The sequence below is a fragment of the Stegodyphus dumicola genome, chromosome 6 (assembly GCF_044657685.1).
Source record: "Stegodyphus dumicola isolate Sdum_Otavi_A_Nest chromosome 6, ASM4465768v1".
Classification (NCBI taxonomy): Eukaryota; Metazoa; Arthropoda; class Arachnida; order Araneae; family Eresidae; genus Stegodyphus; species Stegodyphus dumicola.
Genome location: NC_140773.1, coordinates 91,254,527 through 91,269,127, shown reverse-complemented (window position 1 = coordinate 91,269,127; position 14,601 = coordinate 91,254,527). Strand labels below are relative to the sequence as shown.

Genomic DNA, 14,601 nt, shown 5'->3' with positions numbered 1-14,601 from the left:
TAATAGAGGACAAAATGTACTAGTCAGACAGTATGCATAAATCTGACAGAATAATAATAATAATGGAGAAAACAATTGTGCTTTTAAATAGGAGTTTGTTTTTATAGATATTATATATATTTACGTATAATGTTCTAATTAGAATTTATTATTTGCCTCGGACCACGTACATACTATTTTCTAAAGATAATATTTTATTACGAAAAAAGACTCCTCTGAGTTAAAAAAAAGAAAAAAATACAAATATAAAATGTAGGCGTTATTTTTTAGTACGTGTCAACAAAATACAAAGTTTCAGCTAAAGAATAAAGTACCCGATATTCTGCAATTTAGATTGAACTATGCTGTGGAACAACTTATCAGTAACATTATGTTAAAAAAATTCTTTCTTTATTCAATAAAACAAGTTTTAGCAGAAAAATCTACCAATTTACTTCGAAGCTGTTTCCTGAAAAGCATCTGAAGTTCAGTGCGTCTAAAAAATTCAGAGAAAAAGGTAATTCCTGTTTATGCAAGAGCTGAAAATATTTTCTATAAATCAGATATACTCGACAGAAAGAATCATATCCAATTACATATATTCTAATCCTTACTTCAGTTTCTATTTTTTATTTTGATTTTGTAAAATAAGGTGCAGAGTTGGAGAGAGCTTTCATTCATAAAATTCAAAATAAATGCTTAAAAATGGAGGTTTATTTAAGTTAACAGAGCACTTACAAATAAAGATTGAATCACTCTAGACTTCAAGATCTAGAGTGAATCTTGAATCAAATTACACTACATTTCAAGATCTAGAGTGAATCTAGTATCAAATCACTCTAGATTTCAAAACCTAGAGTGGTTTTAAGTTCTCCTTTCTTTTTCACAATTCATTAGCATCAGCGACCCTTAAAAAAGTGCTATTTATTCTGAGGAATGGGATATGCATTTCCATAATATGTCAAACTATGGAAATTAATATCGATTCACAGCAATAAATATATGGTCGCGCGTTATGTAAATTCAAAAATATTCAATTTTATTAACCAAACTGATAACTTAAAAGATCATTTTTGAACCATACAAACACATAATGACAAGAAATACATGGAATATAAGAAAATCTTATCTAAGTTTTATTTACTAGCATTTGATGTGACTTCCTTTAGCTACATAAGATATGAAGTTTGACTTCACTTTCCGCAGTCTATCTATAAATGATTATCCCGGATTTTGTATTCTTCGCAGCCGACATTTAAAGCTTACGCGCCGGCAAAAGAAATTGAGCCAGCCTATAGCATATATTATTGAATGTGTAGTCTTTGACTACTTTACCAACGGCTAAATTTATTTGACTGTAAATGTTTAATTTATATTGCCACAAGTAGTGGCTTTTGTCTGTAGCAAAAATGGTGCCTTTTCTTAAGTTCAGATTAAACCAAAAGGTTATTTAAAACCTTTGCAAGTATTTTTCATACTACATTAGACGCAGCGATAATTCGCTTACAAGAATTATAGAAATTGCGGCAATTGAGGGCTTACAAATTTACGAAAATTTGACAAACCCTAACAGCCTTTTTACACGTCAATTAAAATGTCATCTGCAACAGAGAGATTTCCATTCCATTATTAATTATCATTATAATTACAACAAATACAGCTAGGATACTGATAAAAAATTTCGTCTTACTGCAAATACAGCTACGATTACAACACTGATAAATAATTAGGCCTTACGGCAAATATAGCTAAGACTACAATAATAAAATACTTTAAAACTACAAAAGAAACAGTATGTAATAGATATAACTTTAAAAAGGCGCAACCTAACTCTCCACTTTTCAATTGAGATCTTCGACGTATTCCTCCTCCTCTAATCTTCATTTGCCAAAATGTTATTAAAGTTCCAAAATCGATCAGTTTTCCAACTAGAGCGTTTGCACTTTAAAAAAGATGATAATAATTTTCAACACAGATATATCAAGCAATAGTTGAGTGGATCAGTACGCTGAACATAGGTAATTTAACCGCGTTGAAATCCCAGCGAACGGGCTGGCTACGTGAGCGTTTTTATGTTTTTCTCTAAGTGTAATATGAATGCGTAATAGTTACCCTTTGAAAGCCATTTCATGAAAGCATTCCTCCCTTTGTTCAGGCGTCTCCAGTACGCCCCGCATAATCTAATAAATGCAAGTCTAAAATGGATCCTAGAATAAAACTACTACTGCAGTTGCAACCTCTGAGTTATTGTTAATTATATAGTTTAATTTCCTCCATCGTTGTAATTTTCATTAGAATTGAAAACAGCCGCCACTGTATTACGACCCTGCTGTAGCACACTTTGTTTAATAGGCTTACGTAATAGTTACCCTTGGAAAGCCTTTCCATGAAGGCATCCCTCTCCTTGTTCTTCACGGAAAATATTACATTCCAAATTTGAACCATCGCTAATAATTAGATGTAGTTAAATGAATAATATAACTGTTAACAACTGACAGAATTTTGAAAACTTAAACTAATTTTATTCCCTTTCTCATACTGTTGATGAATGAAAAGAGAACTCCTCAGTAATGATAATAATAATAATAATACGGTAGTGATGGAATAATTACGTCACTACCAGCGCACATAAAAGGAGCATGTGTGGGTTGCACATACACGCGTAGGTATGATAAATGCTTCATTCTTAAAAATGGCTGAGAAGCAAAAGGAAATTAGGACGAAGATACTGCAGATAAAATTAGTAACATAATTATATCTGCAGTATCTTCATCCTAATTTCTTATGTTTATATTCCTACTGATTACATTCAAAACTCCAAATTACTATATAAAATTAAGCAATGAAAAATAAATCAATATCATAAAAAAATCGAAGTTTCACGGGAGACATTCTCGCATTTGTTACTAGAATAAGGGGAAATAGTTTCTACAAGTTTCAGAGAAAAATACAGCATTTTTTTATTAAAAAATGAACTTTCTTTTTTGAAGAATTCCCAATAATATCTTTTAACAACACAGAAGTCAGAATGCTGACAGTGAAAATAGTTTTAGTCGCAAATTATAATTTCATACATCCCTTATCTAAATACGGCGGTATAGTATATTATTATTTAAAAGTGAAATATCAAATATTTCGTCTCTGTTATTGTTATTGTTATTATTACTATTATTATTAATAACAATGGCACACATGCGTACATATATACATAGATGCCTCATTAATGTCGTCACTAGCCTTACTTTTAATGATAGAGGATAAATGTATCATACGAAATACTTTCTAGGACTTTCAACTAAATATTTTTAAAAAGGTAATTTATTTTAATTCTCAAGCAGCAGGGGAGATAAAAAATTTTTACAGAAGGTGAATGAAATGGAATCCCACACGTCTCTAGTACTTTATGACTCTTATTCAAATCATAACAAAAATTCCTGAAATAATAATTTATCAACAAGTACATAACAAGTAATATAAATATTTTGCAGTTTTAACTACATTTTATAAGAAAATTCCGAAGTGCTAGAGAAATCATAAGATATGTATTCACAAAAGATAATGTCATTGTCAAAATATCTCTCGATGATTTATCATTAGTAAAAATTCTTTATAATTTATTTAAAAAAACATAGCCTCGCATAAAATGATGATTTAACCTATTTATACCACAGCTTTCAGATACCTATTTACTTTACGTTTATTTAAACGAAAAAAACATAAGAAATGTATTGTTAATGTATGGCTATATAAGAACTTCGCAAAGAACCGTCTTACACATTTCATGTATTTATGAAAAATAATTACGTACATTCTAAATAATTTAAATCGATGAGAAGCACACGTTAACATGCTATTACTTATAAATAACATTATCGGATGATAATGAGCCCATTTAAAGGAACTCTAAATTACGTGACATTTTTAAAGTTGCAATGAAACATTGTCTATCTTCTGTTAAGCAAGTTTTTCTCCTCGAAAGTTCTGTTATTTGACGTAGATTAATTTCCATATTGAAATAACTCAGTCAACATTTTAATTAAAACAGCCGCATGCTTATTGCATAGTTAACATTTAATGCTTATTGTATAGTTAAATACTTATTACATAGTTAACATTTAAATATAACTTTAAAACTTTTTAAAGAGAAATTGCGTTTTACATACCATTTACTTTCATATAAACAGCATAAATTACTGAATGTGCATTTAATTAACTAAAATAATGATTTACTCTAATGAATTTTAATACCAGTCATTATTTCACAATTTATCACATTTATCAAGCTTTTTAGAATATTGTTTCTCTTAAATTTAGTCTCAGAACACTTCAATTATATTCAGACCTCTTTATAACGATAATAAATACGAATTCTTTCGAACGAATCTAAAATTCATGACCAAAGTATTCAAATAATAGTACTATTATCTTAGATTTAAACATAATTTACTTTTTTTAATATTCTGTTTAACCGTTTACATGGTTTTAATTCCCCTCCTTCTGCCACATGACATTCACAATGTCAGTCTCGTAAATAGGTCATCACCATCTCTTCTTAGATTATAACGCACAACAACACTAAAACTAATAATACTTACAGTCCATTCCAATCCTAGCTTTCCGGCATCACCAGTGTCAATATCATTCTCCACCATCACGTGGAGATACTCTGTTGTACATGCAACTTCTTTACATTCACTGTGTCAGAGTTCGGGAAACAACATCACAGGCGCTTCGACACTCACGGCGAAGAGAGATCCACACTCTCACTTTTGGAAATATCTGAAAAATACGATCAAATTACGAAAAACACTCTTGTTTAAGAGCCTATATCTGTGACTCACGTTCTATTCGAATGGAACAGTGAGAGTGAAAAGTACGAAGGAGTAGCAGCGAGACGGGAGAACAAATTAAAGTGGCTAGAAAAGCGAGAGATTGATGAACATCCGTAGACGGATGATAGCATTTTCGCTTTGAGGCATCGCGATTCGAATGCGGGACACAAGCGCCATCTATCGCTATCCTCCTTCGCAAGGAATACATTTAAGATACATTTTACGCACATAATAAAAATTATGCACACATAATTTTCCGAGATAAGAATTTTAAAAAATCTCTGAATTTAATCATAGTCAGTACAGTTTTGAGATTTGATATAAGAGACAAAATTATTCTTTTAGAATAAATATAGGACATAAAGAAAATTTAACTTAACACTGCAACTTTAAGATATGTACTAAACCAGTTTTAATAATTAAATGTGGATTTCCTCATTTGATTAAATTCTAGTTTCTGACGCTCTGGTCAAAGCATACAGTTGGCACAGTGCTAAAAACATAAATCGGCTGTTAGGTAAAATTCATTTTAAGGTGTGATAGTTTTAGAAGAATCAAGTTCTGAATAATAATAATTCTAGCCGTTTAAAAGAGTATGGTCAACGAAAAATGCTTTAGCACCGATGGTCCAGATTCGAAACCCTCGTAAGTTACCTAAAAATTTATGTTTGTTTTGTACTTACAAAGTTACACAATTTAAAATGCATTCGTTTAAGAATTCTCTCAAAAGGAAAATAGTAGAAGAAGTGGTAAAAGATTCTTAAATCTCAAGTCCAGGAAAGATCTCGATTAAAATGAGGATGGATCTGAGACATCGCCACTAGTGCTCAAGACGTTCGAAGTATAACTACACAACACTGATTGTCTTCCGATAACTGCAACAAATAAACAATGACACTAACGATACCACGTGGTAGTGCGAGGACAAAGAAATAAGCAGTAATATGAAAATATGATAATATCAATATCGGCGTCATTAGTCTCTGACATGCTGTAAAATAGAAGGAAAAAATTGCAATCCCAGAACTTCAGATTAATGTTTAAACAAATCATTCTTTGACTTTAAAAATATTTCAAAATTCAATAAATACATATATATACACACATATAAAATAGAAAATAGATATAGGGGAAAAAGGGGGAATAATTTATTAGCTTAGCATTAAGTTAATGGAATGTGGACGCTTATTCAATAGAGGAAAGAATTGTTCAATACGTAGGTGGGCATTAATGTGTAACAATTCAATTTTGTTTTTAACTGCTTGTCCATGAGGCTTGCAACTTATATTAATCGAAAGTGAAGAATCAAAGATTTATATCTCAACAGAACCAACCAATGAGACCAGTAACATTTTCTTCGAAATATTAATAGCTTGAAAATTGTAATTTCTGGCTTTAGATTCGTGGCATAAATCTGACGATATACTGAAACAGATAAAGTAAATAATGAGAAAAAAGATATTATAATTATCAATATTTACCAGGTTCCTAATAATCTCTGCTTTCACTATTAGTTCTCACGTAAGAAAAGGTGATTTTAAAAGACCATATTTCATACGATCAATTAAAAACATAATGAAGAAAATAAGTTCCTATTCCATATAACTAACTATCACAACCCTTCTGATATACATACGGAACTTTACTGTAGCTATTGGCTAGGAAAGAAGCATTATGTGCAAAATTCTAGAAGAGTGGGTTAAGACTGTTGCGGTATTTGTAATCAATCGATAGCTGTTATTTTCAGAATCTAATTATCTAACAAGCAATTACTTCATAGAAAATGTCGTCTTTCGAAAGCTGATATATATAAAGTCACTTGCAAACAGCCTTCCAAAATTAAAAATTACATAGTTATAACTGTTACTCATGTATACACTACAGATGTATAAGAATAGGCAAAAATTAAAGTCATAAAGATTTTTTTCTTTTGAAGGGATTAATACTTCTGTGTCGCATATTTGTGCTTGTTATAAGTGAGTTCAATTAAAACATCTTTTCTTGGTTATTTAAATTACAATTTCTTTTCTTAACTTACTAGTCATTATTCACGACGTAAGCAAATATGCATTCAAACAAATAATCAATGAGAAACAACTATATTTGTTATAAACGGATTTGACTAGAAACTGTTTTCTTAGCCGTTTACTTCCGCTCACACTTTTCTACATAGTCTATTCAGAAGGTTCGAGGAAGAATTAGATAAAAACCATATCTGTCTTTATTCAAGTATTCGGTCATCCTGAAAGTTCTGCCATTTTTTTGAAGATAAATCCCAATGAAGCAGTACAAACACAAAAACGGGGGGGGGAATTTCAGGATAACATAAGTATGGTTCTGTTCCATGATTGTTTGCAATCTCACCGGCACAAATTCCCTTTTTAAAAAGACATTAGGTTTCTCGTAAAGAAATTATCGAGATGCTGTTTCACATTCTCCAAAAGTAAACATCAGGCCATTCTTCTGAGGTGATCAGAAAAGATGAAAATCTGAGAGGGCAAGTCCAGTTAATATGGGAGGGGCGACACGAAACAAATCACCCATAATAAGTCTTTTCTGACATTCATCGAAATGCAGGGCCGAACATTGTTAAGACGGAAGACTATAAAGTATTTTCTTCCTCCTTCTATCATGCCTTCGTTGTATAACGGTAAAACACTCGGCGCGTATTCGAGAGGTCCAGGTTCGAGTTCTGGCGAGGGCATTGCACGTTTTTCACTTCAGAATCCTACTTCAGAATCTCCTACTTCAGAATATGCTCACCAGAGGCCGAGCGGTAAAAACGCTGAACACTAGTAGTTCGGTCCGAAGTTCGAATCCCACGAACGGGCTGCCTGCATGGGCGTTTTCGTGGTTTTCCCCATGTGTAACGTGTCCTCCTTTAGGCAGATCCTCCCTTTAGGCAGATAGCCCTCGTGTGCTTTGCCATAATTGAATAATCCCTAATCCCTACTTCAGAATAACCTAATTCCTCTACAAGTCTATTAGGCAATTTGGAGCACTTTGCTTTCTGCTTTTAAATCTTCCATTTGGGAAGAGTATTTTTCTGTACACATTATGTGATTTGTTTACTACAATTCATTTTGCACAGTTCCTTCATAATCCAACCACAAACAAAGAATTACTTTTGGGGGATGGAGCAACCTCTAGTTGTTACTGAAGATGGTTCTGATATTTTTCCTGCAACATCGTTGTATAGCACTCGCTTCTATCTCCAGTGATCAGACGTATCAAAAAGGAGTTTCATTATTCCTTTTCAGCAGAGAATCACATGCCGAAACTAGACCAAGCAGATTCTATTCTTTTAGAGTATAGGATTTCCATAAATCCAAGCAGCTTACGTATCTAATCTTCTTCAAATGATCATACCCTACACCCTTTCGGATATTTAGTCTGTCTAGTAGTTCCTAAAAGCTGCATAACGTGCGTTTTCAATCATAGCTCCCTTTAATAAGTCCTTGTTTACACAGGATGATCATGTTGTAGTTTATGTTGATGCTGCATATTTTTGTGTAGTGAAGGTTAACCGACCAGACTAGAGTTAACGTTGACTTTAAGCGACAAAACAACTACCTTTTACTGCAGTTCATTTAATCGAATTAACATAAAATACTTTCATAGTACTTCTTTCATTTTTCTCGCCATTGTATTTCCTAACACAATCAGACTGTGCTAGATGAATACCTCCTCTTCTGTTACACCGAAAAGAAAGCCAAAGTTTCAATATCGTTACGTTTTCATGTTCAGCATCACCAAAATAGTAAAGATAAGGTACTTTCGCTTATGTAACAAAATATATACAAAACAGTATAATTCATAGCGTGTGTTAGAAATTACACAATTAATGGCCCTATATTCAAAATATAACAATCTGAATCATTTGCTTTTGATGATATTCAAAAAGATTCGTTAGAAATTCTAGTTCGATATTTCTCCAGGAATTTATTTAACTAATGTTACACCTATTCCCAGAATTCCAATTTATTTATCAGATATCTATATTCTAAGCTCCATTACAGTCACGATATGTTATCAGACAAATCCGATATTCTAAAATCTAAATCGTAAGCAAAAATCCTACGCTGTTATGCAACATAATTTTCTTCACCCCCATTACAAATATTAGATAAAATATAACTGACACATTTAAGCCTTACGACTTAAACTATCAGCGAATTGTTTTACATCCTATACTGTTATAAAAAACACTCACAGAAGATTTATAATAGATTTAGGCTATTTTTGTAACCTACATAGATATCAAACAAAGCGTTTTAAAGCTATTCAAAAGGAAAAAAAGATACTTCAGCAAACTATTTATTGTCTGAAATCTCTGGTACACATTTTATATAATGTTTTTCCCTTGGGCGGTCCCACCAGCGGCCGAGCGGTAAAGACGCTGAACACTGGTAGTTCGATCCGAGGTTCGAATCCCGCAAACGGGCTGGCTGCATGGGCGTTTTCGTGGTTTTCCACGTGTGTAACGTGTATACGAGCCAGTTTTCCTTAGAAAGTCCTCCACGAAGGCATCCCTCCCTTTAGGCAGATAGCCCTTGTGTGCTTTGCCGTAATTGAATAATCCAATCCAATGAAATCCCTTGTGCGGAATTAGTAAGATGAATGGTATGTATTTTAGAAGCACCACTAAACTCACAATAAGAAATCAAAATATTTTACTAAAATGCTAATTTAAAATGCATTACTTCTAAATCCTCAGATGAACTCAGTGAAACACAGCGATAACTTCCCGAAGATGATGTAGGGAATTTCATGTTAATTAACCATTTACTTATAATTTCAGCATTTACTATAACGTCTCCTTTCCGTATTCGTCATCAAAATGCAAATGAGTAGCTTCTATTTAAACTGAGGTTTGGAATTTTAAGACAGAACGTGTTCTGGCATCGCGTGCACGCTATGCGTCAATTTTCTGCAAGATCTAAAAGTGTAATTATCAGGTTTGGAATGTCCTCGTTGCCGACCTTTTAATTCTGACGTTTCAGTAGAGTAATGAGCTAGCTTCTAGTATAGAAATTAACTGTGTAGTCTTTGTTCCATGTTTATTTAAAATTTGATTGTTCTATATTTAGTTGCATCACCTTGAACTGTGGTTATGTTGTAGCACAAGAGAGAGGCGTTGTGTTCTAAATTATATTCAAATAAAAAGTTTATTTTTAACTTTATCTCGACTTTATCGTTGTTTCAGTCATAGACATAATTCGCTTCCCATCTGTTATGAGCATACCAGATCAAGTGTAACTCTACAATGGTCACCTCTGAAAGTGATAAATATCGTCTAAAAACATAATGAAATTAATGGTATCGAAATATCATCGGTATTTAATTTCCCTAACCTCCGTAACAGACAAGAATTGTTATCGAAGCTACACTGCAGTTGCCATCTTTTACAAATGGCTTTGTTTCGCATTGAAAGTAATGAAAAAATTTAACAGATAAATCGTTTTTCAATACGTGTTTTGGCTTTCAGTGCTCCTTCAAATATATTTTATAGCAACGTGTCTTAAACTGTGATGGCGAATACTTCAAATCCACTGGAGTTAATAATCACAAATTCCGAAGAATTATTGAAACTATAATTTGATTTCTAATTTTACTTAATAATGAACAATGAAACAAATGTATCTTGGAAGCTAATATTTATGGTTTCGGTAAAACATTCCTAATATTTAAAACAGTCTTCGAATTCTTTAAACGTTTTATAAAGTATTGCTTTAGAGGATTTTCCATTTTACTTTTCCTCATAATAATTTCTCTATATTTTTTCGGGGGAGGAGGCCTAAACACACTTACAGCACATCATTAAACGCGGCTGATAAAGGGTCTCCTTGTTGTTCGATATTCAAATGTACTATGCTGATTATAATATGAATGACATTTAGGTTATTTATCATTATATTTTCATTATCATGGATGGAATAAGCGCAGAAGAAAAAATGAAAAATTACCGCTCTCGCTACGGTATTCAGGGCAACACATTTATATGGATTATAAGAAAAAAAGTGCTTTACACTTACGGGATCACTACAAATAACGAAAAATAACTATGGATATGAGGTCAAAGGGAATTCGAATAACAGGAATTTCAGTCTATTGCAATACAGTGTTTTATCATGTATGTCATAAAAGAAAAGCTCAATATGACAAAAATCGACTACTACTTGTATTTCTCAGTATTTTTTTTTTTTTTTTTCAAAAAACGATTATTTTGTGCTTTGAAACGTGCACTTCATTTTCTGCATTTAAAATCGTCGCGAGTATTTTTATCTCTTACGTGCATGAATATACGCCACAATATTAGTACCTAGTCAATACAATATTAGTGAATTTCTCACTTCAAATAAATATGGTGCTACATAAATAAAAATGCTGAAATGATTGTTTTTGAAATCTCAGAATACTTATTTATTTTGAAATAGTTAAATATTAACATTATTTCCAAAATAGATATTCGTAATATAAGGACCTAAAGCAATAAAATTTTCTAGTTTACTATACATAGGATAGTATTAAAATATTAAAGTTTTAAACATAATCGTTACTTTAAATAAATTCTTCATGTGCCAATTTCTTGTATAAAATAAATAAATTTGAAAGATGAATATATTTCTAATATTCTAAGAAAAATTATATATTTATTTCGAACACAATTTTTTCATTTCAATATTAAAAAAAAAAACTGACTTTTATATTTTGCAGCTGATTACTCCACTGAGTGCGGACCAGACTTTGAGATAATGAATGAGATCTGAATTTTTAAGTCTTCATCTATACTTAATTTTTTTTTTTGCTTCTATAATTTTTAATCTAGAAACAACACTATTATCTCGTTCATGCACATTTTCGGCATCGGTCCCTCATTACTTTGGAAAAATGAGGTTCTATTGTATATAAAATTTATTGGAACTCAAGGTAAATTAAAAATCATATAAGCAAAAAATCTGCTTCGTTATGTATAAGATAAAATTTTTAAAAGTTCTTTTCATACCGCATTCCGAAAGCATATTTCATAAATACCCATATAAATCGCAACCGAAGGAGAGGTTTTCAAATTGCACCAACAGCTTTTCCTGTCTTTCTATTCATGGTTTCTGGATCGCGTTCCTGAATATAAACCTCGAAATTTATATTTGTTTAAAAAGAATTTTCAAACGCAAGCACTAAACGCCAGACAGAAAAACACTTTTTCATCACAAACTATGTACTTCAGAAACTGAAAGAGTCCAATTTAAGAAGCCTTTGTATACTCCATACACAGCTAAAACATATGTATAAGATGTGCGCATACCAGCAGGAAGCTATACTAATAGTATTAAGAGTGTACTGTGGCTACGCTTTATCGAAACAGGAAATTTATTAAATTGGTAGTTGAGGCGTAACCCTTTCAATGAATGAGCAGCGGCTACGCCCTTTGTCTATACATAGTGAATTATAAAAGAGATGGCTCCCTAAGTACTGTTAATAATATCAGTAGATAAACATATCCTTATTGTAATAATAATTAATATGATAAAGCTGTTGCAACTTAAGAAATCGTTCGTAAAGATAACAAAACATCGATTACTGTTCCTTCTTTCTCTAACCCTCAATACTACTAATCTCTCTCTCTCTATATATATATATATACATACACATATGAAAAGGATCATAATGTGCTCCGCGCATAACTACTTCGCAGAATGTTGCCATTCGGTAAAACGTAAAATAATTAGTTTACGTTTTTTCCTTAATAGAGTGAGTGATATGAAGGCAATAAACGTATTTCTCTAGTTGAAAACTTTTATTTTATTTTTGATAATATAACTGATTTATACAAAATAAAATAGAATACTGCAATTAATAAAACGTATTTCTAGTACAATATATAACACATATTGTATAACGTGTTTTGTGTGTGAGTGATTATGGCAAAGCCTCGAGAGCTATCTGCCTAAGGGGAGGAATGCCTTCGTGGAGGACTTTCTAAGGGAAACTGGCTCGTATACACGTTACACATGGGGAAACCACGAAAACGACCATGCAGCCAGTCCGTTCGCGGGATTCGAACCTCGGACCGAACTACCAGTGTTCAGCGACTATACCGCTCGGCCGCTGGTGGGCTACAGATTGTATAGAATTACGTACATTGTATATGATAACACTACGTGTGTTATGAGATTATGCCTTGTATGGAATCCGGTATGTTATATATAATCATAAAACTCCTGTTTGGTTTCTACGAAATATAAAGTATAATTAGTTGCGAATAAAACCTGAAATAATATTCAGTATTACTTTATCAAAAATCTGAAAAGTTCTTATTTCACTATGAAACTTCATTAAAACCTATTGCGTATGGGAAACAGAAAACCCTATATTATTGTATTGCCACTTAAATGTGCAATTGAAACTATCGCTTAGCCTGCAAAAAACTAGCGACGTTATCGTCTGAAAACTTATTTATAATAAATTGGGGCATAGAAAAGCTTTCCAAGCGTCTCCAATTGGACCCTGAAGTAAGAGTAGGAAGAAGTTTAAAATAGCAGATTAGCAAAAAGGCACTTAAAAATATTCACAATAGGCGAAACATGAAACGTGACACTTTAAACCAAAATTGTGTAAAACCCACGTTTAAAACAAAACACGCATTCTGTTTTTCTCTCCTTCTTAGGGCTGATTCTTAAGGCAGGGCTTATCCTTGCTAAGTTTTGTCCTTCTCTCTTTCAGTGGCAAAAACCGATGAGACGAATACAATATATTAGCAATTTTTCCGTCACTTCAAATCCTATGCTATTTTAATAACAATGTGCTACGAATGGAGAGCCGCTCATTTATATTTAGTTTGCGATATTTTTTCTCGTTCCTTTACAAAAACTGAATTTTTTCCCTTCATATTCCTTTGTAGCTGCGAAATTAATTTTTGTTCCTGGTTAGTGAATTCTGATTTAGGAAAATTGCAATCATTCGAATCTTTTTACTCTGCGCAATGTAAAGCAGCCACCCGTTCTTTAGAAAAAGCAATCCCATTTTATTCTTGTTGTCTTTTTCGTTATATAAATTTTGGTTTGAGACTATTCCCTTGCTCTCTCATCATTTGAGTCAGTGCATCGCACTTGCATGCAGTATGATAAGAAAATAATAGAAACAAACGTTCACATCGCATACTCTGAGAACGAACGTTGACGAGGTGAGTTGACGCAGAAAAAAGTTCTCACTTTCTTTAATTTAATAACACTAATCAATGACTAAAGACCATACCAGGGACAATCATTTCTATTTGGCTCTAATTCGATGGGAGACAACATTTTAATACAAGACGACCTTATTGAAATATGTTAATGCAAGTGCTCAACTGGAATCCGAATAATACTGGTGTACACAGAACTTTATCTCAACTGGTAAAATCAGCAGTGCATCACATACTTTTATCATTTGTCACCACTTACGTGTGAGAAACGGGATTCTAATCACTATTGCACATAAGAATAAAAGCCAGAAATCGCTTAAATTTACGTGATGACTTATGCGTTGCTTTTTCAAGAAGCATCTTTTCAAAAAAGAAGAAATATCAAGAAGGAGCATCTTTTCAAAAATATTATTTTTAAAAAACAATAACAACATAGACATTAAAAATTATATATTGTTTTATGTGTGAATATATAAATGTATGCACTTGTTTATTTTTCATAAATATATTAGCTTACAATAAACATAATTTTCTAAATAAATTAAATAGAAACATATTTTTCAAGGGGACAGAAGAACTTATTTTCAGATTCAAACGCGTGCCGAA

General features: G+C 32.1%; 1 protein-coding gene across 1 annotated transcript in view; it reads right to left on the bottom strand.

The window, feature by feature from the left end:
- Positions 1–14,601, bottom strand: part of LOC118202627 (uncharacterized) — a 393,249-nt gene that overhangs the window by 293,310 nt on the left and 85,338 nt on the right. Inside the window, exon 3 of the mRNA XM_085818671.1 lies at positions 4,575–4,758. The gene's annotated coding sequence lies outside the window, so the exon portion shown is untranslated. The remainder of the gene's footprint in view (positions 1–4,574; positions 4,759–14,601) is intronic.